Below are 23723 nucleotides of genomic sequence, written 5' to 3'. Positions count from 1 at the left end.
CCTCGATTGTTCACTGTAAATATGAATAATAACTCTAGTTCAGCTTTATTGTAATAATTTTTCACTTTAATGTCGGCCATTCAATAATAATCGGTATTCAATTTATTGTTTGATAACAATACTGATATTAATTCAATTTGTTGATGTTAATATCTATGAAGTATAAATAATTACTTTTCAGAATTCAGCGGAAAATGGGGAACGGAGTGTCATAACACTTGTTTCCCTCTGCCAACCCTGCTGTGTGCGGGATACAGCGTGAAGCTGATTTAATTTTTAATTACTTTTTTAAATGTAATAATACTTATACATCTCTTTCGCCTCGTAGAATATAATAATAATTGATAACTATTTTAAGAGTAATTCAGTTTCAAATGTGTCAACTAACAGTGAATTGGGGGTTTCTTGGTACCTGGTAAATAGAATTAAGATAAATTTAATATATTTAAATTATGTTTCCAGCCATATTTTAAACAACAAAGATTACAATTTCGAACATTTTCGCCGAAAAGGCACGTACGGACAAGAGTTATTGATATCACAACGTAAGCCTTTCAATGAACAATGTTTATTCAAATTAAATTTAAAATTTAAAGTCGTTTCTCATGCTTAATATATTTTTAAACGATAATTTATATGACAATAATTATATTTCGCTGCCTTTTTTGTATATAATCTTTTTTCAAAGAATTTGCTAATAAAATAACGAATTGAATAACGTTGATTAACTTTAACAATGTTTACAGTTCCGGTTCGGCCTTGCTCCGGTGAGGTCGCACAATCGGACGCCCTTATCTATATATATAAAAGGACTTGTCCTCACTGACTGAGGTAAGACGCACGCACAGCCGTAACCGCTGATGATAGAAACGTGTAATTTAGACAGATGTTTACTTTCGTAATCTGGACATCCACTAAGAAGGGATTTTGAAAAATTTTAACCTTAAAGGGGAAAAATAGGGGTTGAAAGTTTGTATGGAAAAAAATTTAGATCGGCACAGATTTTTATAAAATTTGAAATTCAGGCTCTTAAAAGTATTTAATTGAATACGTGTTTCATTGTTTTCTAGAATTCTCCCGCTAAGGGTGCAAATAAGGGGTTGAAAGTTTGTATGGAAAAATCTTCAAATCGCCACCGATTTTTATAAAATTTGAAATTTAGACTTAAAAATATTTCATTGAACACATGTTTCATGGTTTATTAGAATTCACCCCTAAATAAGCTAGCGAAGCTGCGCGCGTCCGCTAGTTATGTATATTCGTTGTCGGTTATATACTCTAGTGTTGTGGTTCCTGCTTCATCCTGCGCTGTGCTGAGCTGCGTAGCACCCTGCTGTGTTGTGCTGCCCGGCGCTGCGTTGTCCTGAGGTCGATAGGACTAGAGAGTACTTACACAGTTTTTATAGTTAGGCACTCACCTTCCGTTCACCGACGGAAGACTAGTTTTTGCCAAAGTGATAGTTTAGACTTAAATTACACACCCTCCCCCACCGTAAGGTGAGGGGAATGACATAATGGCCGAAAAGGAGGATATCCTCCGCTACCTAGAAGCCCACCATAGTGAGGCTTACCGCGCGGCGGTCAATTATGCGCGCAACCGCAACGCGAGCCCGAGCCCGCCCGATGACGGCCCGAGTGCCGATGTTGACCAAGTAGAGCCGATGCTCTCGGACGGGCCGAGCGACTCCGAAGTCGCCCCGCCGAGGGAACTTCTCCACGTCCCCCGCGCCCCTCTTTCACCGCAACCGTCCGGTAACGAAATGGAGGCGAACAACTGTTCCTCCTCCGATGTCTCAGACGACGGTTTCGAGACCGTCGTATCTCGTTCGGCCAAACGTAAGGCCAAGGCCCCTAAGGCCCCCCCGCCGCCCAAGAAGGCAAATAAGCCCAAGGGCAAAAACACCCGTGCGAATGGCGCCGCGTCGCCGGTCCCCCTCGCCCCTGCCTCCGCAACTGCGGCCGAGCGGGAAGAGCCCGAGACCCCCCGCGCCCCCCGTGTCAAGCCTCCGCCGCCCATTTACATGCAGGAAAAACACAAATGGGACAAAGTTTCTGATTGGCTTAACAGCCAAAATATCTCCTATTCCACCGCGCGCCTAACGCAGGTAGGAATCAAAATACAAGTAGCCACTTCGTCGGAGCACCGACAACTAACCTCATTCCTTAGGGAATATCAAATAGGATACCACTCGTACGCCCTAGAGGACGAGCGCCAATTGCGCGTAGTTCTAAAGGGCATTCCGAAAGAATTAGACGTAGAGCTTGTTTTCTCCGATCTCCGGAATAAGGGTTTCCCCGTGCGCCAAGCGCATCGGCTTTACAATTCTCGCACTAAAGCGAAATTTGATATAGTCCTTGTCGTCCTGGACCTCACTAAAGAGGGAAAGGAAATTTTCAACCTGAGGTCGGTGTGCTCTCTCACCGGCATCAGGGTCGAACCCCCACATTCGAGGGGACTCATAGGGCAGTGTCATCGCTGCCAACTATACGGCCACTCGGCCAAAAATTGTTTCGCGCGGCCTAGGTGCGTTAAGTGCCTAGACGACCACGCCACTGCGGATTGTCCCCGCAAAGCTCCCGATCCTGCCGTCCCTCCCAGCTGTGTGCTCTGTCAGACGCAGGGTCATCCCGCGAACAATCGCGGATGCTCCCGCGCGCCGCGCAGACGCACCCGGCGCGGAGGCAAAAACAGGGGGGCTAATCGCAAAATAGAGGAGCCGGCTCCTAAATACGTGCCCGCCCCCCAGCCTAAGGAGAACGCGTGGCTTAAACCCGCGCCACCTCCGGTAGTAGCCCGCGCTGCGGCGCCGGTCAAGCCGCCGACCGTCAAGGTCGGGGCTCCCAACTCCACCCCTGCGCCCTCACGCGCCGCCCTCTCTAATGGTAGCGATTTCGCACTAGTGCTAAATTTAGTTAGATCTCTTGACTTCAACGAAATCAAAATTTTCGCGAATAAATTAAGGAATACGAATAGTCCAGACGACCGCGCCCAAGCGATAATCGAGCATATCGATCTCCTGGAAGCCATCGCGGGCTCCATATCTAAATAACTTTTCCAATGGCGGTCATCAATAGATTCACTCCATTACCCGCTGACTCGCAACTCGCGCGTATTAAGCCAAGAGCCCTGTCTATAGCGACTTTTAACGCTAATGGTGTCAAACGTCAACGTGAGTCAGTGAGTGCCTTCGCTCACACTCACCAATTAGATATCTTTTGTATACAGGAGTCTTTTCTTAAGCCCGGGGTTCGCAGTCCCAGCATTGCGAACTACAGGTTTGTAAGGAATGATAGGGCCACCAAAGGCGGCGGCACTATGATTTATTACAAAAAGAATTTACACTGTATACCGCTCGACCCTCCGTCTCTTGAAGCCGCCGAGGCGTCGGTGTGCCAGGTATTCCTCACAGGCCATCAGCCATTGATTATTGCCTCCGTTTATCGTTCGGGAAATAGGCAACTATTAGAAAGCGACATTTTATCGCTACTTAGTATGGGTGACTCGGTTCTTCTGATCGGGGATCTCAATTGTAAACATAAAAATTGGAATTCGTCGATGACTCATACCGATGGTAGGAGACTCCTTGAATTCACTAGTAAATATAATGCTTTCGTTATTGGCCCACCTTCACCCACCCGCCTTAGTGCCCACGGCACAGGCGAGGTTCTCGACATAGCGATTCTATCGAATGTAGGCTTATGTCAACATTCAATAGAAACAATTCCCGACCTCGATTCGGACCACCGTCCTGTCATTCTCAAATTAGGCGAGGTGCGCCCCTCAGGCCCACCCACTAAAACAGTAATCGACTGGAGGAAATTTGGAAAGCTCCTCCGTTCGAATGAATCCCCTTTAAAGGAATTAATACCTGGCATCGCCGACTCCGCGGAGTTAGCAATAGACGCGGCGAATAAATTTACCGAATATATTCAAAACACAATCCAGAGCTGCTCGAAAGAGGTACCAAACCTACCCGAAGGTAGGTTTGAAATCTCAGAAAAGCTCCGACGATTGATTAGACGCAGAAATAAAGCAATGAGACGACACGACGCATACCCGACTGACGATAATCGTAGGGAATTTAATAGATTAAAGAGGAGAGTTCGATTCGAGTTCGAACTTCTGCGCGGGGAGTCGTGGGATAAAAAGCTCGAGGGGCTCGCTCCATCGCACCAGGCATTCTGGGCGCTGTCGCGTGTTTTTAGAGTCGATTGTCTCTCGACTATGCCTCCTCTCATTAGGCCAGATTTATCAGTTGCCGCCGATGACACCGAAAAAGCGGAATGTCTCGCTGACAGTTTAGAGGCTCAATGTACTCCGAGTAGTCAGCCCTGCGACCCGAGCCACATTGCGCGCGTGGATTCCGCGGTCGCAGAATGGGCGCTGACGCCCCCGCAAGGGGAATCGCTCCGCCCGACCTCGGAAGACGAGGTCAAAGACATCATCAAAAATCTCAAAGATAGGAAGGCCCCGGGGCCCGATAAATTGTCTAATAGAACACTTAAGTCCCTTCCGGCTCAGTTCTTATCTCTATTGGTCATTATTTTTAATTCCCTTCTCATGTCGTGCACTTTCGTGGAAGGAAGCCATTGTCATAGGTATACCGAAACCTAACAAGCCGCGGAATATGCCCTCTAGCTATAGACCTATCAGCCTTCTCAGCTGCTTAGGAAAAATTTATGAGAGAATCATTCTCATTAGACTCTCCGAGGTGGTAGAGGCCAAATCTCTGCTCATTAAAGAGCAATTTGGTTTCAGAAAGAAACATTCCGCCATACACCAAGTCCATCGCGTGGTAGAGCACATAGCCCAATATAAAGTAAAAATTTCCTACCGCAGACATACTGCCGCCATTTTTCTCGACGTAGCGAAAGCCTTTGACAAGGTCTGGCATAACGGCTTAATTTTCAAGCTGCGGCGCTCTGGCTTGCCAGACTGTCTCGTGCGCATCCTGCAGGATTTTCTGTCAAATAGATACTTCCGCTATAAAGTAGAAGGAACTCTCTCCTCCCCCCGCCTCCTCCGCGCAGGCGTCCCCCAGGGTTCAACCCTCTCTCCTATGTTATACGCGCTGTACACAAGAGACATACCTCGTACCAGGGATGTACACTTGGCTATGTACGCCGATGATACCGCCCTATACACCTCTTCGCGTAACACACGCATAATAGCCGATCGACTTCAGAAAGCGGCCCGCGTACTTGGTGTGTGGTTCCGCCAATGGAGAATCGAGGTTAATCCAGAGAAGAGTAAAGCGATACTCTTCCCTCGCGCTCGTTCAGAGCAAATCTCTACCATCTATCTATTAGATAAAGCCATTCCCTGGGAAAAAGAGGTCAAATATCTAGGTGTCACATTAGACTCTAAACTCTCCTTCAAACCCCACGTCACGAAAGCTTGCAACAAAGCTAAATTCATTCTTAATAGATTATACTATCTCATAAACAAGCGTAGTAAAATGTCACTTAGAAATAAGCTGACACTATACAAAACTTGTATAAGACCCGTCCTCTCTTATGCTTGTGTAGCGTTCGCGCACACTAAGCTAGATCCCATGCAAAAGGTACAAAATAAATTCTTACGTATCGCATCAGGTTGTCCCTGGTTCGTGCGTAACGTCGACCTACATAGAGACTTTGAACTGGAATCGATTTACGAGCATTGCAAACGTTTAGCGAAGCGCTACTTTGAGCGCGCAGGCTCGCACGGGAATCCCCTCATCGTTAATGCGTGTGATTACATCCCTAACGCACTCCCTAGACGTAGACGCCCGCGCAGCGTCCTTTTAGACTCCGATGACGCCATTACCATAGCGAATGCCCCGTATGTAGGTAGGAAACACACTACTCACACACGACACAAACACCGTCGTCGACGGAATCGACGACGAAGTCCAGCTTATTCAACGGCTCGATCGCGTCTCGGCGCGGTCGGGCCCAGCGGTTAGGGACCGTTAGCTCCCTTAGAGTAGTCTAATTTGTCCCCAGTCGCGACTTCATGTCGCGGTTGGTTTGCTTAGCATAGGTGAAATCCCAGTCCGCTCGACGGCCGCAAGCCGAGGTTCGAGTCCCGCAGGGGGCGCCCTTACAGTCGTCGACTTCCTCACAGGCAGCCACTTAGTGCTTGCATTTCTTCAGGGACAGAGTACCCTCTTCCCTACCCAACCGGTGTCGCTGTAAAAGCCAATAGGGCTAACAGCATTATCCACATGTTCGAAAAAAAAAAAAAAAAAAAAAAAACAATGTTTACAACCTAAAATATAAAATTCCCTTTATCTTCTCTTTGTAAAGTATCTTTAATACACCATTCAGCAATAATATTTTGCAACATGTCCTCACGATTCTCCACTTTCCGCCGTGTTGAACTCAACGCCGCGCTTCGTCTCTACACTAGAGCGTAGAAAATGATAATATAAATTTAAATAAATATATCCTTTCCTCAAGTGGGGATCGAACCCACGACCAGACGATTTTGCAGCACACTTTGTGTATGATGTTTTAATAATATAATATTATTGAAACATCATACACAAAGTATTGTTCAATAATATTAATAAAAAATAATAAAAAGTATGTTTCAATAATATTAATAATATAATATTATTGAAACATCATACACAAATAAAAACAAACAGTATGCAAAAAGATGTTAAAATATACGATATTTTACTATATAATCGTGTTTTTACATTTATTTCATTTGCTACATACTTATGGGCTGTGACTGCGAGAAACTATAATTTACATTGTAAGTTTAATTTCAATGGGTAAAGCTTGTTTACTGGATCACTTGTCAAAATTATACAGGATGAGACCTGGGACCGCAATTACTGTCAGTTTTTAGATGGACATCTAGGACCGACTGTTTAGCTGGCCTCTGAAGAAGACCAGCCATCTGGACAGTGTAAACCCATCTCATATCTGAGCACAGCTTAACCTAATCAGTCATTAATAGATATTTTAGTAATTTTTCGCTACTTATTTATGAATTTATACTATGGTCTATTAATTATTAAATAATTATTACATATCTTATTTATATCAACATAGATTGTATGAAAATTACAATAATGTAAACTAAGATTAAAATGACGTCACTCACTTTACATGTGTACTAAATATATAAACACGAAGGCTATTTGAGATAAATAATTAAACATATAGCTCAAGCCGACGAAGCCGCAGGCGGTTTGTTAATACCTATAATATATAACAGAAGTATCTTTAAATGTTTTAAAGAATGTCTGTTTCTCCTATTTTGTTATTATTCCGTTAAACCAGACTGAAATAAAAAAAAAAATAAAAAAAAATATCCTACATTCGAATCTACTACCATTGTCTTTACAATTAAATACTTGCCTACTGTGCCTCGATACGCTATTTTTATTACATGTTAATACATTTTGGACCCTTAGGGAAACTACTCGTAACCTTATTGCCCCACATTTACAGCACTCACGAAAGTTTAAGTCTACAGAACGGTTGGCAAAAAGTTTTTCCTTTTCTCTTCGAAAAGTTCATTTATATGTACCTCTACGGTATGTGTGCGCTAAAAGGAAGTAGTAGTGGAAATTGTTGGGAATATTTGCTCCTTGTGTAGAACAAATGTTGAATAACGTTTTGAGGTTGCTGATTGTAAATCGCAACGGTTGCTTTCCATTCTCGGAAATAAATTACGACAATTTTATAACATCCTGTATAACGCATATGGGAACCTACTGGGATGTTGAAATAATAGATAAGATTTAAAATCACTGAGTTAATTGAGTTAAATTGAAAATAAATTATAAGCAAAAAAACATTTTTAGAAAAAGCTTTTATTTAAACGCTTTAAAAAGGAGAAAATAAAATTTGTCTTTTAAATTTTAACTATCAACTCATAACCTCACTGTACACAATTTATATGATCATAAAAGCTTGTCGCGTGATTTACTTGTATAACTAAATTAGTGCTAATTTAATTACCTATGTAAAATCTGCTAAGTTTCAATTTTTAAAGTTTCAATTCAATTAAATATTGATTAACGCGGCAAGCTTTTATGATCATATAAATTGTGTACAGTGAGGTTATGAGTTGATAGTTAAAATTTAAAAGACAAATTTTATTTTCTCCTTTTTAAAGCGTTTAAATAAAAGCTTTTTCTAAAAATGTTTTTTTGCTTATAATTTATTTTTTACTTTTTAGTTACCACTGGCTATGTTTCTCACACTAGAGACATGTATCACGATTCCGCTTCTATAGTTAGGAATGCTGTTGGCGACACTAGACCCTTCTCGATTACAGTGGGGGTTCACCAGGGCTCGACTCTTAGTCCGTTCTTATTCAATGTAGTGCAGCCTCCATGGCTGATGATGTATGCCGACGACATAGCACTCATTGACGAGAACCGACTGACACTGGAGCGTAAAGTGAACCTCTGAAAGGGTACGCTTGAGAACGGCGGTCTTAAACTAAATGTGTCGAAGACCGAGTACATGGCCTGCGGGAGCCGGGACTCGAGCACGATACTTATAGGTCCTGAGCCAGCCGTTAAGTCAGAAAAGTTCAGGTACATTGGATCCGTTATGCACGAGTCTGGAGGCATCGATCACGATGTCCATGGCCGGATAAGTGCTGCCTGGGCCAAATGGCGGGAGGTCACTGGTGTGGTCTGCGACCGAAGAAAACCGCCAAGCTCAAGGGACTGATATACAAGATATGCAAGAACAATACTATCGGTTCTTTTATACAGCAGCGAATGTTGGCCAGCACTATCTCGGTACACTCAGGACCTTCACGTCACGGAAATGAAGATGCTGAGGTGGATGTGCGGCGTAACGCGGTCTGACCGCATACGCAACACATTCGTTCGAGGTGGTCTTGGGGTCCGTGACGTAGCGGATAAGTTCCAAGAGCGCCGCCTGAGATGGTTTGGCCACGTTACGCGTCGGTCTAAGAACTATGTCGGATGCAAGTGCCTTTCTATATCAGTTCCTGGAGTGAGACCTCCTGGACGCCCAAGTAAGCGCTGGTTGGATGTCGTGATGCCGAATATGAGAGCCAATGGTCTAACCACCGAGGACGCAAAAGACCACGCAAAGTGGAGTAGGTTGAGTAGGAAGGCAGACCCTGGCAAGAGCCGGGATTAATGCCAGGAGGAAGAAGGTTGCTCACACTAGATGTCATATTATTTTTCTAATTATTCTCGGCAAGCCCTTTCATTTGATACCCGTATTGCAGAAGTGCATAAATAATAACTATTCCGCCATCTTAGATGTTCCGCCATATTGGATTTAGAAAAAGTCACATTTTTCGAGTTACTCTCAACGAGCCCTTTCAATAGATATCCATATTGTAGAAGTAGACTAAAATTAACTATTCGGCTATCTTGGATGGTCCGCCATATTGGATTTATAATGACGTCACATTATTTCCCAAGTTGCTCTCAAGAAGCCCTTTCATTTGATACCCATATTATAGAAGTGCATTAAATATAACTATTCCACCATCTTGGATGATCCGCCTTATTAGATTTAGAATGACGTCACATCATTTTTCAAGTTGCTCTTAAGAAGCCCTTTCATTTGATACCCGTAATGTACAAGTGCATCAAAAATAACTATTCTGTTACTTTGGATGGTTCGCCATATTGAATTTAGAATGACGTTACACTATTTTTCCAGTTACTCTCAACAAGCCCTTTCATTTGATACCCATATTATAGAAGTTCATGAAATATAACTATTTCGCCATCCTGGATGGTCCGCCATATTGTATTTAGAATGAAGTCACAAACGTTATCGTGCATTGTCATCCAAACTAAACGTGTATACAAAATTTCAGCTCAATCGTACGAACATACCTTTCATTATATGAAAGCACAAAAAACTTGAATCGTGTCAATTCTATTGGATTTCAAGTGATGTCACATTATTTTTCTAATTGTTCTCGGCAAGATCTTTCATTTGATACCCATATTGCAGAAGTGCATAAATAATAACTATTCCGCCATCTTAGATGTTCCGCCATATTGGATTTAGTACAACGTCACATTATTTTTAGAGTTACGGTCAACGACCCATTTCATTTAATATCTATATTGTAGAAGTAGACCAAATAGATACTCGACTATCTTCGATTTCCTCCTTATGGGATTTAGAATGATATCACATTATTTTTCGAGTTGCTCTCAACGAGCCCTTTTATTTGATACCCATATTGTAGAAGTACATTAAAAATAACAATTCCGCCATCTTGCATAGTCCGCCATATTAGATTTAGAATGACGTCACATATTTTATCGTGCATTGTCATCCAAAGTAAACGTGTATACAAAATTTCAGCTCAATCGGTTGACGATATCTACTTCAAAATTGAGCTCTAAGATTTCACCCGAACCCACATACATACATTGCAAGTTAAATAAAAGCTTTTAATAACGTATAATAATTATAATAAAATTCCATTTTTTCACATATTTTCTTTCATTCCAGAGTGCCTGCTGAGCGGGTAGGATGCAACGGCATGCACCGCATCGTATTGCTGATGACACTGTTCTCGAGGGCGGTCACCCCCCATATACATGTCACAGGTTTACAATTTTGATATATTTTAATAGCTTACATTGTGAATTACTGTTTTATTTATTTTATTTTTAACAAAGATATAAAAAGATTACTAATTAATTATTTTTAAAACAAAAATATTACGTAAACTAAGAAAATCTCCACTAGACTTAAGAAACACGCTTTTTCTCATTGGCCACCCAATTTACGAGACATTTTCAGCAGCAGAACTCAACGGCGCGAATTGTCTTAAAATAATATAATAAACAAATATATTTTATTTCTAATTTTTAAATTCATGCGAAATAAGGGAAGCTCTCTAAATGCTTTCCTACAGAATCTTAGTAGCAACCGTATCAAAATTCCACCGTGGTATAATGAGAACGTTCAGCGCTTTGTTAAGTAGAACACTTCTAAGCACTTACGGATGTGTAATTTAATACGGCATAAGCTTCGTTTTATAAGAGATTAACTTTATTTGAATGAAAATACACATTTTACATAACAAAAATACATAATGAATAACAAATCTTTTATATGTTAAATTTAAGCATAATACAAGAATAGATAGATAGAATATTTAAAAAATTACGGTAATTATATTGTCTTTAACTTCACCTTGTATCCCGTACAGAAGAAGAAGGCTAGGTAGAGGGAACCCGGGAACCTAATGTTAAGCCACTCGGGTCCCATTGAGATTTTTCCCCGCATTCCACAAAATTCATCACCAGTGGCCTCAACTAGCTCCTAGTTTTACTTAATAAATAATAACATATTTACAATAATTATATGGAATTTTATAAGATATTAATAAGAAAAATCGACAACATTCAAAAATAGTTACTTAAACTCTCAACATACAAAATGAAACACATTTTTAACTGGAAATTAATAGACTTAAATTTCAAAATTAAAATTTCAATGAAAATGTATCCATTGTCCATATAGAAGTTGTATGAAGCTAATCCCTATATTGTTAATGTCCGAGTCAGCTTCGTATCTGAACTAAAATGTATGTCACATTTTTATTAAAATAATGTTATAAAACTAAAAGATTTTAATTTATAAAAACGCTAACATAATATTATATAAAATGCATTTTTTTATATTTTACATATTATAAAATTTTAAAAAACTTAATTGAGGCTAGTCGTGGCGTATGGGCACAAATGTGTGACTATACGACTAGTTGTGGGTTCAATCCCAACTCGAGGATATGAAAAAATAAATATTAATAAAATGTATAATATTCATTTCTTTAGAGGCAAGGCGCGGCGTTCAGTTCCACAACTCAACACGCAATGCCTGCACAATTCGACGGAAACTGGGGAGCAGACTATCTTAACACTAGGTTCCCTCTACCTACCCTGCTGTGCGGGATACACCGGGAACCTGATTTAATTTTTAATTTTTGTTTCAGTGCCAGAGTCAGCTACATATCTGGGAAGTACAGTGCCGTCCACAGTGGCCATGCCTTTGACGAAACACCGCAAAATGTCAGCTAGACGCGGAAAAAGTGACTCACCTATGCTCAATTATATATTCGATTCGTATGCAACAAGTAATAAGCATTTTCATGATAGGTGAGTTGTAGAAGATTATTATTTTATGTACTTAAATATTATAAACACATAACCACGGCGGTTAGGGGTTCAATTCCCATTATTTTATTTTACTCTTTTCATGGAACTTGGAACACGTTTTCTTGTTACCAAAGAGACGACGAGTATTCTCTTTTTGTCCTTCTGTCTTCTTTTTTCTTTATTAACACACTTCATTCTCCTCGGAGACAATCTAACCCAAAATGTCTATATTTAAGATCATTTCAAATTTAACATCTAGACGTACATAAGATATCCTTAAAATTTATATAAAATTTGAAATTATATAAAAGTCTTACTCTAAACGATTCCCATTTGAACACATGAATTATTTAATATCTTCGTTCCCTCGCTCTGGTAACAGAGAAAAACTGGCGTTGAATTCTGCCACTTAACAGGCAATGCCTCGAGAATTTGGCGTAAAATGGAGAACGAATTGTCTTTACACAACGCCTCTGCTTGTTCTGCTAAAAAAATGTATATAACTTATCCGTGCTTTTCCCGCAAAACCCGGAAAATGCGTAAAGTTATTTTAAAAAACGTAATTGATATATTTTACTAAGTACACAAGGAGTCTTTCTTAATACTTACGAAACAACCCTTAACTTAATAAGCTGAAAGCTTTTCAGAATTTTATGGTTTTTACATTAAATTGCAACATAGAATTGTACTTTTGCATAAAATAAATTATACCTAAAACATTGTATTAAGAATTTTTCATTTGCCGAGAAGTTGACATATAAATAAAATTTTGAGTCTATTTAAGATTTCAAAATATTTGTGATTTTCTTAGTGCATATAGTTATTTATACCATACCAAAACGCAAACAAAATATTTTAACAATTTTATCTGTCTGTCTTTCTGTTTGTGTGGACAATCTCCGTAACAGCTGAACCGATTGTTATGGGACTAATACTTAATTCGATTGTAGAAGTAATACCTATTTGCACATTTTGTGTTATTGAAACATTATAAAATGGCCCATTTATTTTGAAAGTGGTGTAAGTCCATTTTCTTTTGTGTCGAGAAAATTAAAGGTTAGCATATTTGTTGATTTACAAATACAGGCAAATCATATGAGGTCTGGCATTGTTTCTATTGTTTTATCAACATTTAATTTGTTTATATAAAATAGTTTTTGGCCAATTAGACTACGCTAACACATATTTATGTGCTGCAAATGGACTTACACCACTTTCAAAATTAGGCAATTGTAAAAATCGTTTAATTTCAATTTTGAAAAATTAAGTATCGCTTAAAATATACTTCATTTTAATATAATTTTGTTTACAAATACGCATAACAACACATAAAATTTTATTTTAGACGGCAATTACATTGTCATTACAAGATACTGATTACAAGAATTTACTTATTCTCTGTATGTCGTAGTGTTTCAAAATATGCATGATGCACCGGAGGCATATAGGGTAGTAGCTGCTTAATGTCTTTATATTTTTCGTACGTAATAGGTCTGATCATTTTGGCATTTTTCACGTAATATCACACGTAATCCTATAAATATTATAAGTCTGAAAGTTTGTAATTTTTTTTATTTGGGTAAAGGTATCGCTAAAAGTACGTAATAGATTGGTTTCAAATTTAATACACAGCTAGAGTATGAATTGGAATAGTACATAGGCTACATTTTATTTAAAAATTCAACTCCTAAATAACATAAAATTAGAAAAATCGTAATAAGATTGCGGATTTTTCTGCAAAAAGATAGCGCTACTGATGTTTTTGCTGTTTTTTTATTTCGCTAAAATACGGGCAAAGATACGGAATCATACAGCCTTGTCGTATTTATTTTCTTCTCACAGGTTATGCGCTGTACATTTTCTAATACACTTCTCTAATTTTTTTATATCTATCTTTTAACTTACGAATAGTGGAAACAATGCAAATCGTCCGCGGGAGAAATCGCGGGACACAGCTAGTATAAAATAAATGAAAAATAACAAAACACTGATCGGCATCTATCTGCTATACCTCTGTCAATTGGACTTACACCACTTTCATAATCGATGATTATGCAATTTCATTTACCGACCGATTTTGAGTTGTACAAAACATGGGATTTTTTTGAGAAATTAAACATGGACTAGTTATAAATAAAAAAAATACATTAAATTAAGCATGAATTACGTGATAACTCATTTTTTCTCAAAAATGGACTTACACCACTTTCAAAATAAACGGTCCAAATAATAACGCGGCCTTGAGTTCCGCCTCTCAAGCAATGACTGTCTTAACAGGTTGTCAGATTTTTCTCTACCTACCCTCCTATATGCGGGATACAGTTGAAGCTGAGAAAAAATAGATTTAGCAGAAGAAAATAGTTTTTCAAAACATTGTCTTATAAGTATTTACCTATACAAATGCTAACAGCAAAAGTTGTAACGACTGTATAAGAATTTCGATACAAAGAATAAGAACGTACAGTCTGTTTGGCTAACGCGCTTGGACGGATTCCAAAAGGCGCAAGTACATTTCCTAATATGTTCAAACTTCAAAGTTTTATATAGAATATATAGTATAGGTAATGGGTACAGGTACTTACAAGGCAGTCATTGCACAACTGTACACCTGAATGTAGATTCGAAGGGTGCGGATTCGATTCCTATATAAGGAAATGAATTTTGTTAATATCCTCGATCTGGTAATAAGATAAAGCGAGGTGTTAACTTTCACCATAGCCCAATGTCTCGAAAATTTAGGAACCATTTAGAAAATATTAGGTCTCTGTCAACCTTATACCTAACTAGGGGCCCGCTCGCGGTTTCACCCGCGTGAACTACGTTATTATTTATTTATGTCTCCATGACTACGTCCTAGTGACGTCTATGCAAAATTTGAGTTTAAAAAGAGTGAGAGAGAGAGAGTTTAAAAAGTTATTCATACAAACTTTCGACCCCAAAAACAACCCCTTAGAAGTCGAATATTACAAATTTCCGTCTTAGCGAGCACCTACGTCCTATAAATAACTCCTATACAAAATTTCAGATTCCTAGCACATGTAGTTTCTGAGATTTCGTGATGAGTGAGTGACCTTTCGATTTTATATATATAGATATGCGAGAGACAGAGCGAAGCTGAAGTTTAATACAAATATCTTATTAAATATAACGATTCTTATATTTTGGCTTTGTGCTTCTTCCCAATACCAGGGTAGATATTGATAGGTTTACTAGAATCAAGATTTAAAACGCGCGGAGCGCGTGACAAGTTCTGAGTTTCAGAACTGGCGAGCAGCACCGTGTGTTATTTTACACGAACCATTTGAAGCCACTTTTTACCTATTCGTAACTCAAAAACTATTCCACCTAAAGCTGTCATATTTGGCTCAAATATTTAGACCCCCTACCTGTATACGTGCATTAAATTTCATAAACACAGCTCAAACAGTTATTTAGATAATGACGTCCAAAAATCGTAAATTTTAAGGGGGGTGACTGACCTATAGACCTTAATGTTAACCAAGTTCCAGATGATCTAGAATGGTGAAATTTAGCATCCGGTTAAGTAATTGGGTGTATGTCAAGGGAAAAATCCGAAACTAGTATTTTTTTAAATATTTTCTTATAATTTTTCAATAAATAGATTCAATTAGGAACATTTACTTATAGCACCTGTAATGAAAGCATAGCAATCAAAGTTAATGATAATTGATTTTTAGGCTTAGCGCCTGCCAAGAAAATAAGAGCAATGCATTATTTATATATATTATGTTGCTTTAATTTATGTCACGCGTTAGTAAATATTTTATTTGTTTTGTAGTCTAACTTCACTATTACTTAAGTAAGCCATCTCAATAGCTGAAAATGTAGCTGAAAATGACTCTAATTTATGTCCTGAGAAAGCCTGCCATCATGTGGACTTCAAGGGCTTCACGTAAAAATATAAAAATATAATAAATGGATTAACATCCTTCATTATTATTTATTACTAGCGTACGCGCGCAGTTTCGCTTGCCTATTTAAGGGTGAATTCTAATAACCCATGAAACATGTGTTCAATGTAATATTTTTAAGTCTAAATTTCAAATTTTATAATAATCGGTGGCGTTTTAAATATTTTTCCATATAAACTTTCAACCCCTTATTTGCACCCTTAGGGGGTGAATTCTAGAAAACCATACAACATGTGTTTAATTATATACGTTTAAGAGTTTGAATTTAAAATTTTATGAAAATTTATGAATATTTGCACCCCTAAGGGTTCTCTCTAGGGGGGGAATAATAAGAGGGGAGAATTCGAATTCGAAAAACGATGAAACACGTGTTCAATTAAATACCTTTAAAAATCTAAATTTCAAATTTTATAAAAATCGGTGCCGATTTAAAAATTTTTCCATAAAAACTTTGAACCGCTATTTCACCCCTTTAGGGTTAAAATTTTTCAAAATCCCTTCTTAGTGGATGTCCAGATTACGAAAGTAAATTTTTGTCCAAATTCAACGTTTCTACCATCAGCGGTTAAGGCTGTGCGTGCGTCTTACCTCAGTCAGTCCTTTTATATATATAGATAATTTAAACATTTTAGTACTTATTATACTAAGAGTATTTGCATAGTCAATTAACGTATTTGATATTAAATACCTGAAGAACTTTTATTAAATTAGTGAATCACTTTTACATTTTTAAATATAAATTATTATAAAAAAGAAACATTTAAAAATATAAAAAAAACCACTCTTCCGAGGGCGGGACAAGGGTCCAAGCCATATCCCGCCGGGGCTCCAGAGAGAGGAACCGCCGCACTATACATGCCGTCTCAAGTAACACTGCCTTCTGTATCCGGTTCTTGATCCAACAGCTAAGCGATAGCCTCTTAAGGTGTTGGTCGAGGCTTTTCGCTATTAAACCGTTAACCGAAACCACTATCGGCACAATGATAGTCGCATTGATAATAATATTAAATTATTATTACAATATTTAAGTACTAAGTCCTATAAGGGTTCTGTTTTATTGCTTTCGAGGTACAGAATCCTAAAACAGAAAAAAATATACTAAAAAATAAATATAAATAAAAGCTTTTAAAAAGTAATTATATTGATAGGAATATATATAAAATTTAATAATAATATACTATCTGTAAGGTCAGTCGTTGCACAGGGGCATAAAGTGTGACTGTAAAACCTGACTGGTTACTGGTTACTAGTTACTGAGTGTTTTAACACTAGGTTCTCTCTGTCTACTCTTCTGTGTGCGGGATACAGAGTGAAGCTGATTTGATTTTTATTTTGAAACATTGTCAGCCTACCAGCTATCTTAACAGAAGTAATTATAAAGTAATTATTAACAGTAAAAATTTAAGTAATTGTTAATAAAAAAATAAGAGAAAAAAAGAGAAAATTAAAAATTACTTAAACAAAATAATAAAAAAAACCAAAATGTGGTGTCGTGGGACACCAGGTAGGAACGAAGTTCGACGAACGACGAGTCCTTCGGCTAATGTAGAATCGACACAAATTGCAAAAAAAGTCGTGCTCAATTTTATGTAGGTTTTCTTGATTTTTCTCTTAAATTTTGCTGATTTGTTTTTATTTAAGTACAAGAAAGTATTTAGAAAATTCAGTATTTTAGGAAATAATAAATTACTTAAAATAAAAAAACATCGTAATTCAAATTATCAACTAAAAAAAGAAAGAGGGAGAAAGAGAAAAGTATTATACACTACTCGTCTGTGTATGCGACTGTCGCGCCTGCGCACGTCTCGTTTAACGGTTTTATTCCACGCATTTTTCTTACGGTTTTACTATCACATTTTTTTCAGTTCGGTCACGCAGCGAAATCCCTATCCCTTCCAAGCCTGCCGTAAGGAATAAATTCGTTCGTTCCAATAAATAAATCCGCTTTACGGTGTATCCCACACATAGCGGGGTAGACAGAGGGAACCTAGTGTTAAGACAATCAGTTCCCCTCTTTCCATCGAACTCTGGAGGCATTGCGTGTTGAGTTATTCCAACAAAATAATAAAATTAGAAAAAAATAATAATAAATATATCAGATTTCTAAACGCAGCATACATTAATTACTTTATAATCTCGCAACTGTCATTTAATCAACAAAATAAAAACTATAGTCGAGATTCATAGATAAATATAATCTAAATTCATATATAATTAAATATCATCTTAAGAGTAATAAAACATAATATTATTGACTATAATAAAAAAAGTAAATACCTAATTATATTAGATACATTTTATTGTACGAATGCGCTCATATTTTAATGGTTTATTTGGCCTGGGTTTCATGATTTTACTGGTTTTAGGAACACTTGTGAAAACGGCAGAGAAGGAAGTTGACCTTGGGATCATATCAATTCAGATTGGTACCGTCAGCACTTAATAAACTTATTGTTTATATTTTTTCCAAGACATGTTGAACAATGAGTCGTTCAATAGAACTGCTTGTGGGTGAAACAAGAACCTTACACCGAATTGTTCCAATGCCTCCCGATGGGAGCTGTCTCTTCCATGCTATTGCATATTCTTCGTTTGAGCGTATTGATATACAACAAACTAATAAATTGCGCGAGACTAAAGTAGAGTACGTATGTCGTAACTGGAATGATTTAAGTATCTACACTAGCGCTCGAAACGGGAATCCTTACTCTTCTAAAGAAGACATGCTTTGCTTAACTACGTACGGAGCTACTTCCGAAATAAAGGCTGCAGTAGATTTGTACAATATTAAGATAGAAGTGTATTATCACAATGGTGTCCTACTTGGTTTATTCGGCGAAGAGAAATGTCCTATGAAGCGCTTACTCTAAACTATGTTTTAAAAAGAGCAACTCTTGAGTTTCTTGCTATAGTAGCTTCCTATAGGAAAAGTACTTGTAATGGCCAAATTGAATAAAGAATATTTTGATTTTGATAACATTATGAACCTTCCTACTTATAATTTCTGTACAAAAAGTAATGATATCCCATCAAAAACATAAATGTAAAAAGAAAGCCAAGTTCTGTAATAAAACGTATGCTTTCAGCGATAAAAGAAGTGAGATGTAAATGTATGCCAAGTTCAATGGTCAGTCCTGAAATTTATTTTTAACAATATAAAATATTTTATAACAACTGAAAATGCCCATTCTTCTTACAACTTGGAGACTTTATTTATGTGTAATATCTGACTTGGCTAGTTTTCATATGAATTTACAATAGAATCTGAATAGAATAGAATAGAATTTGAATACATTCATTAATATCGATGTAAATTAATTTGAAAACTAGCCAAGTCAGATATTACACATAAATAAAGTCTCCAAGTTGTAAGAAGAATGGGCATTTTCAGTTGTTATAAAATATTTTATATTGTTAAAAATAAATTTCAGGACTGACCATTGAACTTGGCATACATTTACATCTCACTTCTTTTATCGCTGAAAGCATACGTTTTATTACAGAACTTGGCTTTCTTTTTACATTTATGTTTTTGATGGGATACACTTTACACAGATATTTAAAAAAGGCGGAAATTAACGCCGTGGTTTGTATTATGAAAATATACCATAGCGTTTTCATATAGACTCTCTATCACTATGCCACAGTGGTCTCAAGTACTAAATCTAAAAATAAAAATAGAACCTTTCCATATGCAATCTATGTATGTAAGTTTTGAGCTAAGCGGATTTTACGTTTGAAGTACTGACTTTACGGAAAGTTCTGTAAAAAGACTTATGTTTCTTTTACTATTCACACATTTATATTTAAGCTTACTTTTAAAAGCTTATTTTGTTTGAGAATTGTTTGTAATATCTCAGATGCTTAAGAAATTCTGTGTGTGTTATTTGATAACTTCGCTATGATGAAGTTTGTAAGTATCGCAATGTTGATGAAGTTTGTAAGTATCGCAATGTATATAATGGTTATGCATTCAAATTCTACTAGTATTGGGTGGCAGAGCTTAACACCGCGTTTTATCTCTTTACTAGAGCGTGAAAATGAAAATAATTCACTACCCCGAATGGGCTTAGAGCTCACAACCGTCGCGTCAAGTGCTAGGAACCTGAAATTTTGCATAGGAGTTACTTATAGGACGTAGGTGCTCGCTAAGACGGGAATTTGTAATATTCGACTTCTAAGGGGTTGTTTTTGGGGTTGAAAGTTTGTATGAAACTTCGTTACTACAAATGCTAGGAGTCTCAAATTTTGCATGGACGCCACTTATAGGACGTAGGTACTCATGGAGACAGAAATTAATAATAAAGTAGTTCACGCAGGCAAAGCCGCGGGCGGGCCGCTAGTAGTCTTATATTTTCCTTTTAAAAAGACGTAAAACCTTTCTTTCTATATTGAAAAACGGAGGACGAATTTATATTTCTAAGTCATTTTCTTAATAGATGCTTTTAATGAATTAAATTACAGATATTATATTGTAAATAAATAGTCATCGTAGAAATGTCGGTACTGTCTGCCTATTAACTTAGCATTGATTACATTCACTCAATATATAATAAAATATTTAGAATTTCGTCCGAAAAAACACAAACAAAAGTGTGAACGTTATAGTTGTGGGTTCAATTCCCATTCCAGGGAATAAAATAATCAGTATTGAGTTACAGCGTTGAGTTTCGTTAATCAACAAGCAATGCCTTAAGAATTCGACGGAGAGTGTAGAACCGGAAGTTTCTGTACAGTAACTTTGGAAAATATAAAACTCATAGAGATATTCTCTGCAAAATTTTTCCACCCTCCGTCTGTCTATAATGAAACACAGCTACTTTATTCCTAAGCTGAATAAAGCTATTATAAAAAGTGCTGCATAATACCATTTTCCATTATCTTATGTATATTTTGTAAAAACTTGTATAGAAAAGCCGTAAAGGGCTTCTAAGGAAAAATATAGTTAATTTCACGCTAGAACAGCTCACCATTTTGAAATGTCTGACAAGGGACTGTTAATAATTATATGTAAATTTCATTTAAATGTAATTGGTATTATTTTGGAATATGTATTACTAGCGGACGCGCGCAGCTTCGCCTGCTTATTTGCTCCCTTAGGGGATGAATTAAAATAAACCACGAAACATATGTTCAATGAAATATTTTTAAGTCTAAATTTCAAATTTTATAAAAATTGGTGGCGACTTAAAGATTTTTCCATGCAAACTTTCAACCCCTTATTGGCACCCCTAGGGGGTAAATTATGAAAAACTGTGAAACACGTGTTCAATTAAATAATTTTAATAGCCTGAATTTACAATCTTATAAAAATCGGTGCCGATTACAATTTTTTTCCATACAAACTTTCAACTCCTAGTTCACCCCTTTAGGGTTAACATTATTCAAAATCCCTTCTTAGTGGATGTCCAGATTACAAAAGTAAACATCTGTCCAAATTTGTGCGTGCGTCTTACCTCAGTCAGTGAGGACAAGTCCTTTTATATATATAGATAATAAAGAGTTATATATATTTTATTAACATTAGGTTCCCTAAGCCTACCTTGCTCTGTGCGGGATATAGGGTAAAGCTATTTTTTCATGTAATTACTATTATATTGGGATATATCTTATAATAAAAACGTATCGGTATTTTTTCTTTCAGCTTTACGCCTTTTCCCGCATACCAGACAGGGTAGACAGAGATTAAAACACTCCGTTCTTTCACTTTCCGCTCAGTTTTTTATTATTATTTAAAAAAAAAATTCTAGATTTGTTTCAAGTTTCAAATTTCTCTAGATGAAATATTTTTCTCCACCAGTTCAAGCTAAATATTTTTTTATTTCATCTTTTAATACAATCTATATATATAAAAGGACTTGTCCTCACTGACTGAGGTAAGACGCACGCACAGCCCTAACTGCTGATGGTAGAAACGTGAAATTTGGACAGATGTTTACTTTCGTAATCTGGACATCCACTAAGAAGGGATTTTGAAAAATTTTAACCCTAAAGGGGTGAAATAGGGGTTGAAAGTTTGTATGGAAAAAAATTTAAATCGGCACCGATTTTAATAAAATTTTAAATTTAGATTTTTCAAAGTATTTAATTGAACACGTGTTTCATCGTTTTCTAGAATTCTCCCTCTAAGGGGTATATAAGGGGTTGAAAGTTTGTATAGATTTTTTTTTAAATCGGCACCAATTTTTATAAAATTTTAAATTCAGACTCTTAAAAGTATTTAATTGAACATGTGTTTCATGGTTTTCTAGAATTCACCCCCTACGGGTGCAAATAAGGGGTTGAAAGTTTGTATGAAAAATCTTTAAATCGCCACCGAGTTTTGTAAAATTAGAAATTTAGATTGTTCAAAATATTTCATTGAACACATGTTTTATGGTTTATTAGAATTCACCCCTAAAATACGCAAGCGAAGCTGCGCGCGTCCGCTAGTAAATATATATTACTTTCACTCAAATATAGAATAATGTTGATTTTGATCATCCTCATTGAAGATAGCCTTTGGTCCTTGTATATATCTATATTCTTTTATAGTATACCTAGTAGTACCTTGTAGTCCCTTACTTTGCTGACTTTCGCCAATATTAAGAAACGCACCATTGCGTCAGGTTCACATTTGTCAGTTCGATAGATCCCTATGTTAGTATATATAAAGGAAAACGGACCTGGGAACTCTTTTATACCTGGGAACCCGCGCCCCCTAACGTCTCGCGGGTGTCAGCGGTCGCAACCCGTGCTAAACTACATACGAGTATACGAGTATATATCTAATTAGCTATCAACTAAACGAAAATTAGTTAATCTCATAAACTATATTTTTTAATTAAATCAAACCAGCTAACTATAATTAATATTATTTAAAAAAAAAATAGTATTTCTAATTTGAAATAATTAAATGAATTATAAAAGATATCCCTTGTAATCTCAGAAATAAATTAAACATATAGGTCAATTGGAACTTTGCTCATTAAAGTTCACGAATATGTGTATAAGTATGTACTAATTTTTTCATACGAAATAAAATTTAAAGATAATTTCCATTTTTTTTTCATCGTTTGCATCACAAGTATATATAGTGTTTTGATGAAAATATATAAAATTAGACCTTAAATAGCAACGAAATATGTGTAGTACGTTTGACGTTCCTGAGTTTCTTGCGCTGGTTCTTTTCAAATCTGAGGCACTAATTTTTGTGAACTGATGGTAAATTATTTGACTTTTAAAAAATAAAGCTTGTAATTTTTTATTTTGAATAAAAATATTTGAATTAAAACGATTAATGAAAACGATTTATGTCCATACCACAGTGGAAAATGAAGGAATTTCACTTAGAGAAAATCGATCCTACAACCTTCGCGTTATTTTTTTTTTTTTTTTTTTTTTATGGTAAAAGGACAAGGCAAACGAGCGTTAGGGTCACCTGATGGTGATCACCGCCGCCCACGACCCCGTGCAGCACCAGAGGAGCTACAGGTGCGTTGCCGGCCTTTGAGGTGGAGATAGACGCGCTTTTTAAAGGTACCCATATCGTACCAACCTGGAAATACTGCCGCGGGTAGACCATTCCACAGTTCGGTGGCGCGTGGAAGGAAATTTCTACGAAACCGCACAGTAGTGGAGTGCCACGTATCCAGATGGTGTGGATGATATTTAAGTTTGTGAC

Source organism: Heliconius melpomene, unplaced genomic scaffold, assembly GCF_056956725.1.
Source record: "Heliconius melpomene rosina isolate 202511_hmr_F unplaced genomic scaffold, ASM5695672v1 ptg000035l, whole genome shotgun sequence".
Classification (NCBI taxonomy): domain Eukaryota; kingdom Metazoa; phylum Arthropoda; class Insecta; order Lepidoptera; family Nymphalidae; genus Heliconius; species Heliconius melpomene.
This window is presented reverse-complemented; position numbering follows the sequence as displayed.